Here is a 17,282-nt window from a genome sequence, read left to right as displayed (position 1 = left end):
AATGGCAGCTGTACATGGCAACACAAAGGTGTCTAGCACATTCTTTAGATTGGCACCATTCTTTATGGGTGTTCAGGCAGATGTGAGGAAACCCCATTACATCCACAAAAGCCCAGAATTATGGACAACACCAAAGACATATTTGGAACCAGTAAATAAAGTAACAGTCTTTTGTGTGCCTAATTCACTGATATATTGCCATGTGTGAGAGCAATGAGTTCAGCTACCAGAGAAGAATGTAATTGAGACAAATGTTAGCTCTCTACAACTTCCTACAAAATACGTTCAGCATATCTGCCAACAGGTTTCCCAACATCATGTCTAAGGCATGAGCCAGCTACATAGTAAACACGTTGGTTATTGGATACAGGATATCAAACAGATCAATCTTAGGCTTAGTTAAATGTTCAGTAATAAGTAAGCAATCAGGAGAATATTTATCTTGTGCAGTTTATATCATAGAGGCTGCGTTTGATGCGAGACAACGAGCTAAGGTAATATGACAGACTACCAAAATCCCATATTGGGACAATCTTGCAGTGGGTATGTGTTGGGTTTTTGTAGAAAGAAAAAGGACAGCAAAGGAGTGGGGAACCTTTACTATGAGGGTGGGACCTAGGAAAACATTTTCAAGGTTTCCACTAGGTGGGCTGCAGGATGAGCCAGAGACCACAAGCAAGGCAGGAGACCTGTGGTCATAGGGTCCATAAAGGAGGAATAGTTTGCAAACTCCTTCTCTTTGTCCCCCTGGCTTACATTATTACCCCAAGAATGTGACAATTATTTTCATGAAATTACAACATAACGCTCTTGGGATATTCCTGGGATAATCATGCAACCCTAGGACAAGGGCTGGAGGCAGCGTCTGATTCACTTTCACAAATGCCTGATTTGCCCCTCGGCCCATTGTAAGGATTCTGAGGTGCCCTTTTCCACATATTCGTGGCGAGGGTATTCAAAGAAGCAAAGCCTACTATCCTTTCTTTGCAATATCCCACTAGAAAGTGGATACCTCAGACACTGTAACGGGGTGTGGTAACTTACAGATAGCTACGATCTGGTTGACGGACACTACCCAGTAGAGACTTCATAAATATCAACCACGGGGAGACAAAATTGGAATTTCACACTCGAAGCCTTTTGCTCTTTCATAGCCAATTCAGTAAGCAGATGCAACAAATCAATCTTGCATTGGTCCTGAGTGACAGCAGCAAGTAACACATAGTCTACATAGTGAACCAGAGCAGAACCTTCAGAAAAGGTAAAGTGTTGAGGTATTTCTTAAGAGTTTGGTAAAAGATGGAGGGAGACTCTATGAAGCTGTGTGGGAGCCTACGCCATGTTAACTATCATGCACTACATTGGAGCACGAAGAGAATCTGTCTTTCTTCTTGTATTGGAATGGAAAAGAAGGCAGACCATAGATAAATAACCACTAACCATTGAGCCGTAACAGGTATACATAATACAGTAGGATTGGATTCCATAGGAAAACTAGGTATAACCACATTGTTAATGACCCTCAAATCTTGAATGAAGTGGTAATCACTGTTCCAGCCTTTTTATCATGAGTATAGGGGTGTTGCACACACCTATTGTTTTATTAGATCTCTGATAATGGATTGAATTCCAGCATCATTCTTCTGGGTGCAGGAGACACTGTGGAATTCTGGGTAGTATCGTTATCGGGTTGATTTTATTTTTGATTGGGTTTAAAGAGAGGGAACAACCTACATCATTTGAATGTAGTTTTTTAATCAGTTCATTATATGATTCAGTCTATGTCCAACCTCGTTCTTTGGTTCACTTAAAATGGCTCATATTTTATTTTCAATACTCTTGGGTACTTTCCAAAAAACACTGTCAATGTTTTCCTAAAAGGTTTGAAGGTGAGGTAGAATACAACAGAAAGGCATGCTGATCATTCATAAGATTAAAGTAATTGAAATACGTTAAGTAATATGTATAGAAACTGAAGTATTGGAAAATACTAACTGCATCAATTGAATTCAGACATTTTCAGAACAAATCAGCTAGCACCAGTGTCAATAAGGCAAGATGTTTTTTCACAATTCATTTATCGTTTGCAATCAAGATATAGAGTGGGCAGTTGGTGCCTCTTGGGTTAGCCTAATAGTTTAGATACTGATTTGGAGCTTCAGAATGAATTTGGAAAGATCAGCCTGTGATGTCACATTTGAAGTCAATTTGGGCAATCATGTTTCTTATGTCCTAGCTGACGACAATTAAAGCATGGGACTTCTTGAGGGGCATTTTCTCCTCCTTTTTAGGTCTCGCTTAGCCATTGCGTTAGAAATGCTTGCGAGATATAAAGTAAGGGTTTTGAAAAGTGCTCCTAAAATGCGGATTGGGTACAGTGCATGTGAGCACAACCAGGCGCATTATGCACAGCTTCCATTTGCCACCAGACACTTTGTGCATGCGCACCGCCCTCGCCTCTGCTGCCACACGCATTCAGCTCACCAGGCTGCACACCCCCTCACCTCCCATATGCTCGCTCGCCAATGTCCCTCCCACCCTTCCTTTGATCTCCGCTTTCCTTTGAATTTTCAGCGTGAGTTCTCACAGGCTCCTCTCCGCCCCCTTCCTTTCATGGCCCTCCCCCACCCCCAGCACAGAGCGGGCATTGCTTGTTTATTTTATTTTGTTATACCCAACCCTGCTGCATACTATAGCCCAAGCCATCTTTGCTGCTTATTTATCGTATGCAACTAACAACCATTGACAAAGCCAATAGACCCAACTTATTGTCAGTATGCTGCTACTCGTTGTATTATATATCTGGATGCAATGATAGAAACAGCCAAAATACAAGTGGGGCAGCACACTAAGCCAAGCACAATTATTATTTTTTTGCATGTTATTTAAGCCACTCCCTTTATTACATTACCCGCGCGGCTGGCGTTATCCTTTCAATCCACTTTTTGCTGCTGTACTGTCCCTCACATTTTAGCAAATTAAGGCGTTATGTGGGGCTGTTAGGGCAGGATGATGGTAGGTGGTATTGCAAGTTATTTCACCCTTCACCCCCTCTCAGCTTATTGTAACCTCCTTCAGTGCTGTGCACCCCTTCACACATAGCTGACCATTGCTGCGTGCTCTCTTCAGAGAGGCCAGGTATTGGATGGGCATGTCTCCTGTTAAGGGCGTCATTCATTTGTTACCTTACACAAGGTCATATTCATTTTTATTGTCCCGGGAATATTAGCTTATTTGTACGGAACTATAGGATGTCGAGCGACTCTGTGACTTGAACCCGATTCCCAGTTCTTAAGGCAGCAGGTCTGACCATTACACCGCATCTGGGGTAAGGGTGAGAGGGGCAGGCAATGCCACATGGAGGCTCAGCTCGTCATGGGCTCGAGGTGCCAACAGGACCTCGGGCTGAGCCAGAGCCAGGCATCTCCCCCCCGCCCCCCCCCCCACTCCGGTATTCAGGGAGCTGAGCTGAGCCTGCCAGGACCTCTCTACAGGCCTCTGCTCTGCTGACGTGGACGGCATTAAATGAAGAGTGTACTGTAAGGTAATGCCACGGGTCCTCGCTTCCTTCCTGATGGCTCTGCACACAAGGCATCTCTTCTCCTTCTCTGTACATCTATCTCCCGCAGCGCCTCGCTCTGCACACAGCTGCTTTCTCCTAGCGCTGCATGCTTCTAGCTCACTAAAGCCTCACTAAACCTTGACGATGACTTTAAGCGCAGTGGCAGACCTTTTTCAGTAGTTGACTAGTTATCTTTCATTTGTTTATTGGTGCATTTGGATGTTAAACACAGAAGATGATGGACGGAATGTTGCACAATGGCAAAACATTCACCCCCAGTCACAGATCTGGATTTAATCCATCGTTATTTTGCTCACCAAGTCACCCCAGTTCAGACATGCATTTGGATGTTAAACAGGTACTGCTAATAAGGTGAAATCTTTGCCCAGATGGTGTTACCGTGAGTAAAAAAAACAAAATAGTTAAGTAATATAACATAATGTGTTGCATTATGCCGCATAATTTACCTTTTCTTGCCATATAATTTAGCGGCATACTTTGGTCCATCACTGCCACATAATCCCAGTGGTCCTAGATATAATGTTCTAGTTAGACCACTATTTCTATGTCAGGAGAGTATAAAAGCTCAGAAATAGACATGTGCATACTTTTGTAATCGTCTAGCGTAGGGGCGGCATGTCGGGGTCTCTCACATGACCTATTTTGCATCTATTTTCTCATATTTCAGTAGTTTTTGTAAATACAGTTGAATAATTTAGGTGGCTCCTGGACATTTCACAGTAGCTTCTTTTGGAGTCTCAGGTATAATCACCCTTGGATCTCAAGAGGATAACTCTCAGGTCTCACCGGAGGGTCATTTTATTATCTCACGTGAAGGTCATTTGAAGATATAATTTGAAGGTCACTTTAAGAGCTAACATGAGGGTTATTTTATTAAATGCTTTAGATTTCACAGGAGGGTCCCCATCCGCCGGCCAATTAATCAATGTACTGGTACACTGCTTTTTCCCAGTGACGATAGATTCAAAGCGGAAGTGTGCCTGGGATTTATTGAGGCTTAACAGCACTATAAGGTATAACTCGGACGGACCATCAAGGGGAAGCAGGGAGTCTGGAAGCACATGCTTCAGAATATGAGCATTAACTGTGTGCTCCTCAGAGCTGACAACATTACGCTTATCTGCACCCTCACCCGCCCCCCACACACACAGCCACACACAATCACAACCACACACACACACAGCCACACTCGCACAACCTCACACACACACAACCACAGGCACACACACAACCACACACACCACCACACACATAACCACAAACACAACACACACAACCACACACACACAAGCACAGCACACACAACACACACACAAACACAACACACATAAAAAACACACACACAACCACACACACATAACCACAATCACACACATAACCACACACACAACCACACATACAACCACACATACAGCCACACACACACAACCACACACAGAACCAACCGTCAGTGCACACTTTCACCAAGCACAGACACCATCAGTTATCAGTGCACGCTTTCACCGGGCACAAACACCACCAGCAGTCAGTGCACGCTTTCATCGATCTGGAGATTCTCCATAATTTTGATTACTGTTAGTAATCATTGTCCAATGTTTTTCTTCACCAGAAACACTTCCATCACCGCATTCAATAACCCATCCTTAGCCGTAGCTAAGGCAATATCTTCAGCAGAGGCATGCTGCAGCAATTTACAATTTTTCAGTGATATATCCCGAACCACATTTGTCACTACCAACCTCAATAATGGATCTTGCCAGTTTGGTTTAAAACATTCAAACACAGTCTGCAATCCTTCATGTAACCTTCACAGATTATTTGTAACATGTGTTGGCTGTAGATACATATGCTTAGCATACTTCTGCCATCTAGAGTTGGGCTCGGCCTTTTTCAGCTTGTACTGTAACAAGGTAATGTGGCTCATCCTAGTCTGTATTGCCCATGTTCATCAGCTCCTTTGTTAGATCATTATTTTCCACCATCGGGTTCGGACGTCAACCTCAGAGCTCCACGACAAAAGCTGCGATTCCTGCCACTGGGTCTTACCAGCCCCCTGATTCATAACACTTCAACAGAAGATTCAACAACCACATCTAACCACTGTTTCTCTCACATATTTCGATCTGCCTGCCTGGGCTCAGGCCTGGTTCGACTTTGTGATGGAAAAAACATCCTCCATCCTCTGCCCCAAGTGCCACATCAAGTACTCCAGGCAGAATCAACAGTCTGTCTGTAACCTGGAGTGGTGGAGTGGTGTGGCTCACTGGTTAGAGGCGGCAGACCCGGAAGCAGAGAACGGCCCGGGACCAGGGTTCAATTCCCGACGCGGCAGGGTTGTGGACCAGGGTTAAGGAACTCGATAATTCTCGCCTCGGTGCCTACTCTAACCAGGGATCACACTCGGCAACTCTGGGCATTAAGCTTGCCTCATCTCTACAACGGCCCCCCACAGACGCCGGGGATGCCTGGTTTCACCTTGGAGATACCCAGAAGGGACCATCTCACAGGGAAAGCCAGGACGGGTTCCCCAGCGGTCTTCAGCGCCAGGACACCCCGAGATGGGGTAACAGTGCGCTTTACAAGTATCATCATTACATTATAACCTCTGCCTATCCCCTGAACACGACGAGGTGTTGGAGGGAGCGGAGTGGTCACATTAGAGGAGACACCGTACCTTGATGAAAGTGTGACAATAGGGCGACGTTTCCACTCTGGCCCCGGGTTTGGATCATAAATGATGAGACTCGGGCACTCCTTCTGAGTGTGTCTACCTAAGGCAAGTATTGCCACATACATATCCCTACCACTTAGTCATTAACTAGGTGGGGTCATTCAAATCATAAGGGATCTTTATCCTGAGGAAGGCCAATGAGCCAGAAGGGCATTTAGAAGTGGCTGAAACGTGTCGGTACATGCTGACAGGGTAATGGAGATGTTGCTTCTCCCATATACCCTATCATTATAATTTTTAATCCTGCCAAGGGAGGGCCATAATAAAAAAGATGGGGCTACCCACTTAGAAAGTTTTAATCATCTTTCTTTTTGCAATAGGGATCTCTCTCATGAAATGATTTGCCTAAAAAAAATTGCGCTCCACCCTGAGCGAGGGTCTGCGCCAGGGTGTGTTAGCTGCCCTATGGGGAAGCATGCCACAATTTAGTGGGTGAGGGCAATTTTAAAAACCATATGTGTTTATTTCCAATAAGATTTCCCTCCTTTATTTCCAATGTGCCCATCTTTCTGCCCCAGTAGCAGGATTTATTTTTAGTCCTTCTTGTTGATAAGTTCAAGATTCTGTTTGGGAGAGTGAGAGAAGGCTTAATCTCTAGTCCCTTCTAGGTATGTGCATAGTGTCACGACTGGTCTAAAAAGACTCCTAGGCAAAGGAGGGAACGCCACTGGGCCCATTTCACAATACAGGCGAACCTAGCAGAATATGTTGTGGATATCTTTGGGAAGCAGTCTCTAGAGCCTGAAGAGAAATTTGAGAAAGCCGAAGTGCAAGATGTACCTATGGACATCCCCATACTACTCGCCAGCAGTGGGAAAGGCTCTGATTCCAACCGCAACCCATTGACATTCAAAGGGCATGTGAGTACACCAGTGAAAGCCGTTTGTGCTGCCTCTAAACCTTCTGAATGTCTCACGGAACCCCACTGCTCTCGGGCCATGGTGCTAAGCAAAAGCACCCAAAGGAGCGGACACCCGTCCTCCGCCTAAGCAAACACAAAAGGCATCAAAAAGCCAAAGGCACCAACCACGCCAAAGTTAATGCTTGCCTTGGTGCCCAGGTCAAAAATGCAAGCTTCAACGCCAGAAAAGCACAGCAAGGCATCAGACACAAAAATACCACCTTTGGATTCAAAAACACTCTTGGAAAGATGCTCAACTGCACACTAAACTAATTGGCACTGAAAATGCATTGATGCCTGAATTTCCCCTGGGCGTCGAAAACAGCAAAAATACAGTTTGAGCCGAAACAGCGACCTCTGGAGACAATACTTGCAAAACTGCAAGAAAGACTTGACAACAAACAAAAAACTATGTTCATCAATCCAACCACTGGAAGGGTAGTTGCAAACAACTTCTCCCAACAACGAACACACTCCCTAAGAAAAAAAAGACTTTTGAGGAAGAAATCATGTTGTCAGACCCACCCAAAGCCCCACAAAAGAAACATAAAACATGGGCACTTGCCCCTTACTCTTTCCTCATCTGCTCCTTCATCTGCTTCTTCACTACTACCCCTCCCTTCTTCTCCATCACCTGTCATTCCCATGCTGCCAGCACTTGCTGTATCTCCAGTTCGTACTCCTGCACTTGAACACTGCCCTTGTGAACAACTACAGGCAACACCCACACCATCATCTATGGGAGACCTTGACACAGGGGAAGACATTCACCCCTATGACGCACCCTACTTTCCTGACCAACAGGGTGATACATGCAATGTCAATGACCCATTTGATCATTACAACACAGACCCTATAGATGACACTGATCCCGACCTATACCTCTCTAAAACGGCACCGTCAGACAACATAACAACCTACCATGAGGTTCTCAGTAGAGCTGCGCACTACACACTAGTAAAAAATGGATCTCCACACATTACAGGATGAGGATGACTTTATAGTGGAAACATTATGTAGATTTCACAGAACAGGACCGTTTTTGCCCATGCTAAACGGTATGCTTAAGCCCATAGTGGAAATTTTTAAGCAACCAGTAAAATCCAGAGTCATAACCCCCAAGGGTAGACAAGAAATATGAGCCCTGCTCATCCAATTCTACATACATCAAGGGCCAGGTTCCACCAGATTCTTTGGTTGCTCATACTGCCAGAAAAAAAGACCAATTCTCAGGAGATGGGAGATGCACCGCTCCCTGATAAAGAGAGCAAGAAGTATGATGCGAGAGGAAAACGTGAGGCCACACAGGCCGCCAAGCATCTACAAAAAGCAAATTCTGTTGGCCTCCATTCACTTTACAGAAGAGCCCAATGGGATGAAATGGAAGAACTATGCCAGCATCTCTCAGACCAGATCCAGCAAAGAGGGCCTGGGGTAGTGGAGGAAGGCAATATTACTTCTGGTGCTGCCATACAATGTGCACTAGACTCCGCAGATACAGGTGCAAGAAAGGTTAATAGAAGTGTCATCATCAGGCGCCACGCATGGTTTAGAGTCTCTGGTTTTATGCCTGATGTCCAACATTATCTGCTCAATTTACCATTCGATGGTGAACATTTCTTTGGGCCACAGATAGAAGAAGTGATGTAAAAAATGTAAACTGGTACCGATACCACCAAGGCCATGGGTGCACTATAAACCTTCCAACATTGTGGGTCCTTTCATAAAGGACACTACAGAGGGGTATTAAAAACTAGCAACACCACAGATATAGGCAATATGAAGAGGCAAAAAGGTTCCCACATGTCCCAGTATACCAATGAGACATACTATTGGTCACACTACACAAATAATAGAGCATAGGGTCATGGATCCGCCTCGAAAAGGACCACTTCCACTAAACAGTGACTATCAGATACGGTCGCTCCCACGCTCCCTGGCTCCTGACGGTATCGTTACCCTTACCTCAAACCATCTGTGTACCTGTGCATCTGCATTAGCGCTTGTAATTTGTGATTGTTCTTCTGCATTAGCGCTTGTGATTTGGGATTGGTGATTTGTTCTTCTGCATTAGCGCTTGTAATTGTGAATCTGTTTCAGCGCTAGTGATTTACTTCTCAGTCCGCTCAGTTTGTGGCACGTTTCAGGTATTCTGCAGCGCAACATAATTCAGGCAATTTAATTAGCACAACGGAAACGGAGCTGCGCTCTACCTGTTTACTTCAATCTCAATCTGCATGTTTAAAGCGCCTGTGACCTTTTTCTGTGCCCCAGCCTCACTCGACTTGTCTCTACCTCCATTTTGTTTGTTGTTGTTGCCCTGAGCCCTTCCTCCTCGCACCGCTCCCGCCTCCCTGCTGCCCCTCCCACACCCCTCCCCCCCCTCAAAGTGTATTAATGACAGATGGTCCCACTCGCAGCGTCCACGCACTACGGCCGCGCCGAAGGTGCGCCAAAGGTAAGCCCGTCTACGCCCGTCCGCGCCTGGACCGCGCCCAGCGCCAGAGCCCCTGGTCCTCGTAATGTCCACCCCTCCCGCATTACTTACGACGCCTCCACCCTCCTAGCCCTTAACCCCGGCCGTTCCCCCAACTGCGTCCAAGCCTCTCCTGGACACACCCATGGGCCCTTTTCCTGCAACTCCTGCAAGTTCGACGGCACCAAGAACAACTCCTCATCTACGAACACACAACAGTTATCCGACCCCAACCACCTACAATGCATCCTGCTCAACACCCGCTCGGTCCACAGACACGCCATTGACCTCTGGAATCTACTAGACACCATCTCGCCGGACGTCGCCTTCTTAACAGAAACATGGATGAATGCCTCTTCAGCCCCAGACATCACAATTGCCATCCCGGAAGGCTATAAGATCATTCGCAAGGACCGTACCGGCCACACAGGAGGAGGCATCGCTATCGTCCATAAGAAATCCATCCGCATCTCAACCAGCTCAGACGTCAATCTCGCCAACTCTGAACACCTTCACTTCCAGATCCACACCGACCCCAAGACCACACTCAGAGGCACCCTTCTTTACAGGCCACCAGGACCCCGCGCACAATTTAGTGAAGACATCACGGACTTCATCACTCCACACGCGCTCCCCTCCGACGATTATATCCTTTTGGGAGACCTCAACTTTCACCTTGAAAAGAATAACGACCGCAACACCACCACCCTTCTGGACAACCTCGCCAACCTCGGACTTAAACAACTTGTCACTACCCCCACCCACATCGCAGGTCACACACTCGACCCTATCTTCACCTCCAGCAAACATGTCTCCTTCAGCCACACCACAGCTCTCCTTTGGACTGACCACAGCTGCGTTCACTTTACCTACAACAAGCCCACATCCAACAACCACCCCCAACCCACTCTGCAAAGAAACTGGAACAAAGTCACCATCGACCAGATCTCCTCATCGCTTCTTCAAAACCCCCCAGCCCACTCCTCAAACCCAGACCAAGCAGCCACCAACCTCACCCAATGGTTATCCAACAGCGCCGACATCCTAGCACCACTGAAAAAACGACAAATCAAACTAGGCAGCAAGAGGACCTCCTGGTTCAACGATGAGCTTAAGAAATCCAAGAAACTCTGTCGATCCCTTGAGAAGGCCTGGAATAAAGACCCAACCACCAGCACCAAGGACGCCTTCAAAAACGCCACCCGATTACACCACCAACTGATCCGGAATGCCAAGAAAGCCGCTTTCAAGGACCGACTAGATAACAACGCCCACAACAGCAAGGAATTATTCAACATCGTCAAGGAATTTACCAACCCCTCTGCCAACTCCAACGACATCACCCCCTCTCAAGCCCTCTGTGACACCCTAGCCTCATTCTTCCACAACAAAATTGCAGACATCCACAACAGCTTCAACAACTGACCCGAAGACCAACCCACCCAACCCCCTGCTGGACCCCCACCCCCCCTGAACATCCTCAATGACTGGAAGCCAATCTCCACTGAGGACACCATCCGTCTGATAAACTCTATCCACTCAGGATCCCCCACAGACCCATGCCCTCACCACATCTTTAACAAAGCAGACTCCATTATAGCACCGCACCTCCGAGACGTCATCAACTGCTCCCTCAACTCCGCTACCTTCCCGGAAAGCTGGAAACATGCCGAACTCAGCGCCCTCCTGAAGAAACCCACAGCTGACCCCACCGAACTCAAAAACTACCGCCCTATCTCACTCCTTCCATTCCCGGCCAAAGTCATCGAAAAAGCGGTCAACATCCAGCTCGCTGCATTCCTCGAAACCAACAAATCCCTCGACTCCTCACAATCCGGCTTCCGAGCCAAGCACAGCACTGAAACCGCCCTCATCGCAGCAACAGACAACATTCGAACTCTACTGGACAATGGTGACACAGTCGCCCTCATCCTCCTCGACCTCTCCGCAGCCTTCGACACGGTCTGTCATAGCACCCTTTTACAACGCCTCAGAAACGTCGGAATCCAAGGAAAAGCACTGGAATGGATCACCTCGTTCCTCACCGGAAGAACCCAGAGAGTCCGCCTCCCACCATTCAAGTCAGAGGCCACTGAAGTCATCTGCGGCGTACCACAAGGATCCTCACTCAGCCCCACCCTCTTCAACATATACATGAGCCCCCTTGCGGCCATCGCACGCCAACACAACCTCAACATCATCTCCTACGCCGACGACACTCAACTGATCCAATCACTCACCAGAGACCCTAACACTGCCAAAACCAACCTGCATGAAGGAATGAAAGAAGTAGCCGAATGGATGAAGCACAGCCGTCTGAAACTGAACTCAGACAAAACTGAAGTCCTCATCCTAGGCACCTCCGCCTGGGACGACTCCTGGTGGCCAGAGGCCCTCGGAAAAGCACCCATCCCGACAGACCACGCACGGAACCTGGGCGTCATCCTGGATTCCTCACTCTCGATGAACAGACAAGTCAACGCCGTTTCTTCATCTTGCTTCAACATTCTTCGCATGCTCAAAAAAACATTTCGCTGGATCCCCACCGAAACTAGAAAAACAGTCACCCACGCTCTGGTCACGAGCCGACTGGACTACGGAAACACCCTCTACGCCGGTACCACCGCAAAACTCCAGAATAAACTCCAACGCATCCAGAACGCTTCAGCCAGGCTCATATTAGACATCCCGCGTAAAGAACACATCTCTGGTCACCTGAAAAACCTCCACTGGCTCCCCGTCAATAAGAGGATTACTTTCCGGCTCCTAACCCACGCACACAAAGCACTCTACGAAATCGGACCCGAATGCCTCAACACACGACTGTCCTTCTACACCCCCTCCCGCCAGCTACGATCCTCCAACCAAGCCCTTGCCACTGTACCCCGCATCAACAAAACCACCATGGGAGGTAGATCCTTCTCCTACCTGGCAGCTAAAACCTGGAACTCACTTCCCACTCACCTTCGCCTTACTCAGAACCACCTAGCATTCAGAAAGCAACTTAAAACGTGGATATTTGACAAGTAATTCCCCACCCTTCTTCAAGCGCCTTGAGACCCTCTGGGTATGTAGCGCGCTATATAAATGATCTGACTTGACTTGACTTGACTATCTGTGACTCCGCCCTCAACACCAGAAGGGGGACAGCTGCGCCAATACCACAAACATTGGGTATAAATTACAACAGATCAGTGGGTCCTTTCCACCATAAAAGATGGGTACTGTCTATGACTTACAGCTGCCACCCACTATGCCACCACATACACAAACTATGTCAACAGAACACCTTACACTCTTAAAAGAGGAGGTCCAAGCTCTGCTTCAAAAAGGGGCCAAAGAGCAACTCCCAAAACAACACCAAGGGCATGGGGTGTACTCCCTGTACTTCCTCATTCTAAAAAAGGATGGAACTTTAAGGCCTATACTAGACCTCGGGGCATTCAGCAAGTACATCATATCAGAGCATTTTCATATGGTAACACTTCAAGAAATAATACATTTGCTACAGCAATGAGACTTCAGGATGGCAAAAGACCTCAAAGATGCCTACTTCCACATTCCAATTCACCCAGCACATCTCCGCTACCTCGGATTTCAAGTAAATGGTCAACATTACCAGTTCAAAGTGTTGTCATTCAGAATAGCTACTGCACCTAGAGTAGTCACAAAATGCCTTGCAGGTCATCTAAGAAGGTGGGGCACACACATGTTCACATATCTAGACAACTGGCTGGTCACGAGTGCAAAGAAACAGAAATGCCTGCATCACACTCAAACGGTAATCAACCTTCTACACAAATTAGGCTTTACACTCAGTACAAGAAAATCTCACTGCAACCTTTGCAAATGCAGCTCTTCATAGGTGCAAACCTAAACTCTGTGACAGCCAAAACCTATTCCAGTTCAGAAAGAGCACAAAGGTTTCAGTCAGTATTGCCTCTTTTTCAACCACATCATCATGTCACAGTCAAAATAGTCATGACTTTTCTCGAAATGATGACATAACGTATCTTGCCACATGCAAGGCTGCATATTCGCTTACTTTAACGCACACTTCAAACACAATGATCTCAAGCGGAGGGGCAAGATTTAGTGTTGGGAGGGCTAGCAACACATCACTATCTGCAGTGGTATAAAAGCAACAACATGTGGCAGGGTCAGCCCTTCAAAGCCCCAGTTCATCAAATCACCATTACAACAGATGCATACCTACAGGGGTGGAGGGCACATATGCAGGACCTTTCAGTATGTGGCCTATAGTTTTCAACTCAGGAACACTTTCACATCAATCACCTAGAGCTCCTTGCAATTCAACTAGCTCTCAAAGCTTTTCAGCAACATCTTCATCACAGAGTAGTTCTGGTCCGTGATGACGACATGACCATAATGTACTGCATTAAAAAACAGGAGGCACACACTTCTTAAAGCTCTCACACATAGCAGAGCACATAGGCACGGGGCCATACATCACAAAATCCACCTCCTAGCAGAATATTTATTGAGCGGACAAAACTTTGCAGATATGCTCAACAGAATGCATCAGTAAGTACACAAGTGGGTGATCAACACAATACTCCTCGGCTCATATTTCCAATGGTGGGGAATCCCAGAGATAGGCCCCTTCACAACAGAACAGAACGCAAAATGCCAAAGCTTCACCTCCAGGTTTCCTCACCCACATTCCAAAGGTATTGCCACATGGATCTGCTAGTCAGGGATATTTGCTTGCACTTTTCTCCCTCTCCCACTCATTCCTAACGTGGTTCAAATGCTCACACAAACATACCTCGCTCTAATCCTAATAGCTCCAACATGGGCATGACAAGCATGGTTCACATCCCTGCTACAACTGTCGGTGGTGCCACATGAGAAACTGCCACTCAATCCGGTTGCATGTTGGAACAGCGAGTTCCCCAAACACGACTTCTCTGACCACGAGGTCATGACCAAGACCCCGTCTAAACCACAATTTTTTCCCCACGCATTCCTTCATCATGATTTTTCGTGGTAAAGGAATGCGTGTTAAAAAAAAATGCTTTCCAACTAGTACCTCGATCCCCCCACCCTTTAATTACTAATTCCCCCACCCAGCCATGCTTGCACATACTGTAATCGTGACATGTTATGCCACTTTGCCAGTGTGTGCTAGTGCATCGCTTGTCACTAGGTGGACCTACCACAGCATCACCTCCCCTACTTCCTGGTGTCTGAGTACTTATCTGGAGCTTCAACAGTTTGTAGCGCATGATATATTGTGCAGAAGCATCTATCGTGATTAAGAACTTGGAGTTGGGGTCAACTGAAAATCACAAATAATGTAGTAGAAGTGCAGTGAGCTCACACTATTGCTGCTCTTCAAGTTGTACTACACCGGAAACAAATGTGGCAGTGTTGTGTGTAGTTAAAGATCAGGGCATATAACGTCTGTTATGGAAATAGTGGTGTGAGAATGACAAATGCACAGATAGCTAGTTGGCACTCAGAGATGCAACTAGAGTGAAATTTATGGGGAGGGGGCATTCTTCCAGCAATCAGCAGAGTGAAGATGCAGGGGCTCTAAGAAGTGGTGAAAGAACAACAAAGCCTCGTTAACAAGTAAATGGTCTTTTAAAGACTTGTGAAGTACTCGGGTGTGGCTGTGTGTGTGCCCAGGAAGCTGTCTCATCCCGGGCTGACACACACGACGGGGGGGCTGAAGCCCTTTGGGCCCAATGGGTGTTGCGCGCCTGTTGGCACTTGTACAACGCACGAGTATCAGAGATTGAATAAATGAGATGGTTCACTTTGGAAGATAGCACGTAAGGCTTGTTGAGGGAACGACTCACCTTGATGTAACCTCATGAGAGTTTCTGCTTGAGAAGACTCCCTCCTGTCTGGGTTTAGCTACTGTCGCCTTTCTCTTTAAACTGTGCTTGTGTAATAGGTGATAACTGGCGCGCTGACCCATGGAGCCGAATGCGAACGTCTGATTGGTTGCATGTCAGCCTGGCAGCTGGGTCAGGAAGGACATGCTAGTCCTACAAAGGAGGACACTCGAACTACAAAAACACTAGACCGAATCAGACTTAACCACGCACATGTGTGGTTAAGGCTGAGTTGTTGTTCTGGCAAGTCGTTGTTCGGCTTGGGTGACTCTGGAACTCGTTGTTCCGAAGTCGTTGTTCAGGATGTTTCCCACTCAATCCACGTCTTCTAACTCAGGAATAGGAAAAAGGTCATATATCAAAATCACAAACATCTAAATCTGGTGATCTTGCTCCTGCGGTCTTAGAATTTGGACACCTCAATCTATCACAAGAATGCATGGCCATTCTAAAACAAAATTGCAGGCAAACCACGCAAGCCTGATTCACAGCCAAATGAAAAAGATGTGTTCATTACTGCTTAGCCAAACAAATCCAACCACTCTCCCCAACAATGCAAGACCTTGCCTGTTATCTGTTTCATTTGCAACAAGCTGACCTAGCATATACCTCTATTAGACTACACTTAGCAGCACTCACTGCTTACATGCAAAACAGACAATAAACGTCTCTCTTTAAAATTCCAGAAATCAAAGCATTTATGGAATGACTAAAAAGAGTAATACCGCCTTCTATCCCACCAGCACCAGTATGGAACCTAAATACTGTACTCACTAGACATATGGGGCAACTTTTTGAACCACTACATTCATATGATTTTCAGTTTCTCGCATTGAAAGTAGCATTCTTAGTGACTATCATCGCATTGAAAGTAGCATTCTTAGTGACTATCACATCTCTCAGGAGAATAAGCGAACTTCAAGTACTCACTTTAGAAGAACCTTTCTTCCAAATCTATCCAAATAAATTAGCACTTAGAACTAACCCAAAGTTCCTCTATACTGTAGTTTCCGTTTTTCATGAGAATCAAACAGTCGAGCTACCAGTATTCTTTCTTAAACCAGATTCAGTAGCAGAGAGAGCTCTACACACTCTTGATGTTAATAGTGCATTAAAGGACTACATTGAGGGGACTACACCTTTTCTCAAAACACAACAACTTTTTGTTGCTTTTTCAAACCCCCAAAAAGGTTCCCCTAGCTCCAAAGCTGGAATCGCAAGATGTACTGTAAAATGTATCCACATTTGCTACACCAAAGCTAAGTGAGGGCTACCTGTGGCTTCACAAGCTCACTCCACATGCAAAAATGGAGCCTCCATGGCTTTTCTAGGAAACATCCCATTCTACGCTAAGCATGTGTATCTACAGCCAACACATGCAGTAGGTTCATATGCACCTGCCCTCTTCTGCTGAAGCTACTGGATGACTATACACCTCTCTACCAAAACACTCAACCTCATCTTAACCCCTTCAGCGCGGCGCGAATTTTCGCGCTGTGCTGAGGGTTCTAAGGTTCTAACGGGCTCATGACGGAACGGTTCCGTCATCAGCACAGCTCACCCGTAGCTGATGACGGAACCGTTCTGTCATCAGCATGGAAGGGGTTAATTTTAGTCGCATGCTCATGCTTTCTGTAACTATACTGCTCCTGTCCTAGCTCAGCCGATGAGCGAAAACAAATCGAACAAAGGAGCTGATAAACATACGAGTGTAAATTTCTTTC

The 17,282-nt window shown here is 46.4% G+C and overlaps 1 protein-coding gene across 4 annotated transcripts in view; it reads left to right on the top strand.

Moving 5' to 3' along the window:
* LOC147692521 (cytochrome P450 2B19-like) overlaps positions 1–17,282 on the top strand; it is a 467,523-nt gene that overhangs the window by 94,188 nt on the left and 356,053 nt on the right. The window lies entirely within an intron of this gene.

The sequence above is a fragment of the Lissotriton vulgaris genome, chromosome 9, assembly GCF_964263255.1.
Source record: "Lissotriton vulgaris chromosome 9, aLisVul1.2, whole genome shotgun sequence".
Lineage (NCBI taxonomy): Eukaryota > Metazoa > Chordata > Amphibia > Caudata > Salamandridae > Lissotriton > Lissotriton vulgaris.
Note: the sequence above shows the minus strand (reverse complement) of the source record. Positions and strands in the feature narration are given on the sequence as shown.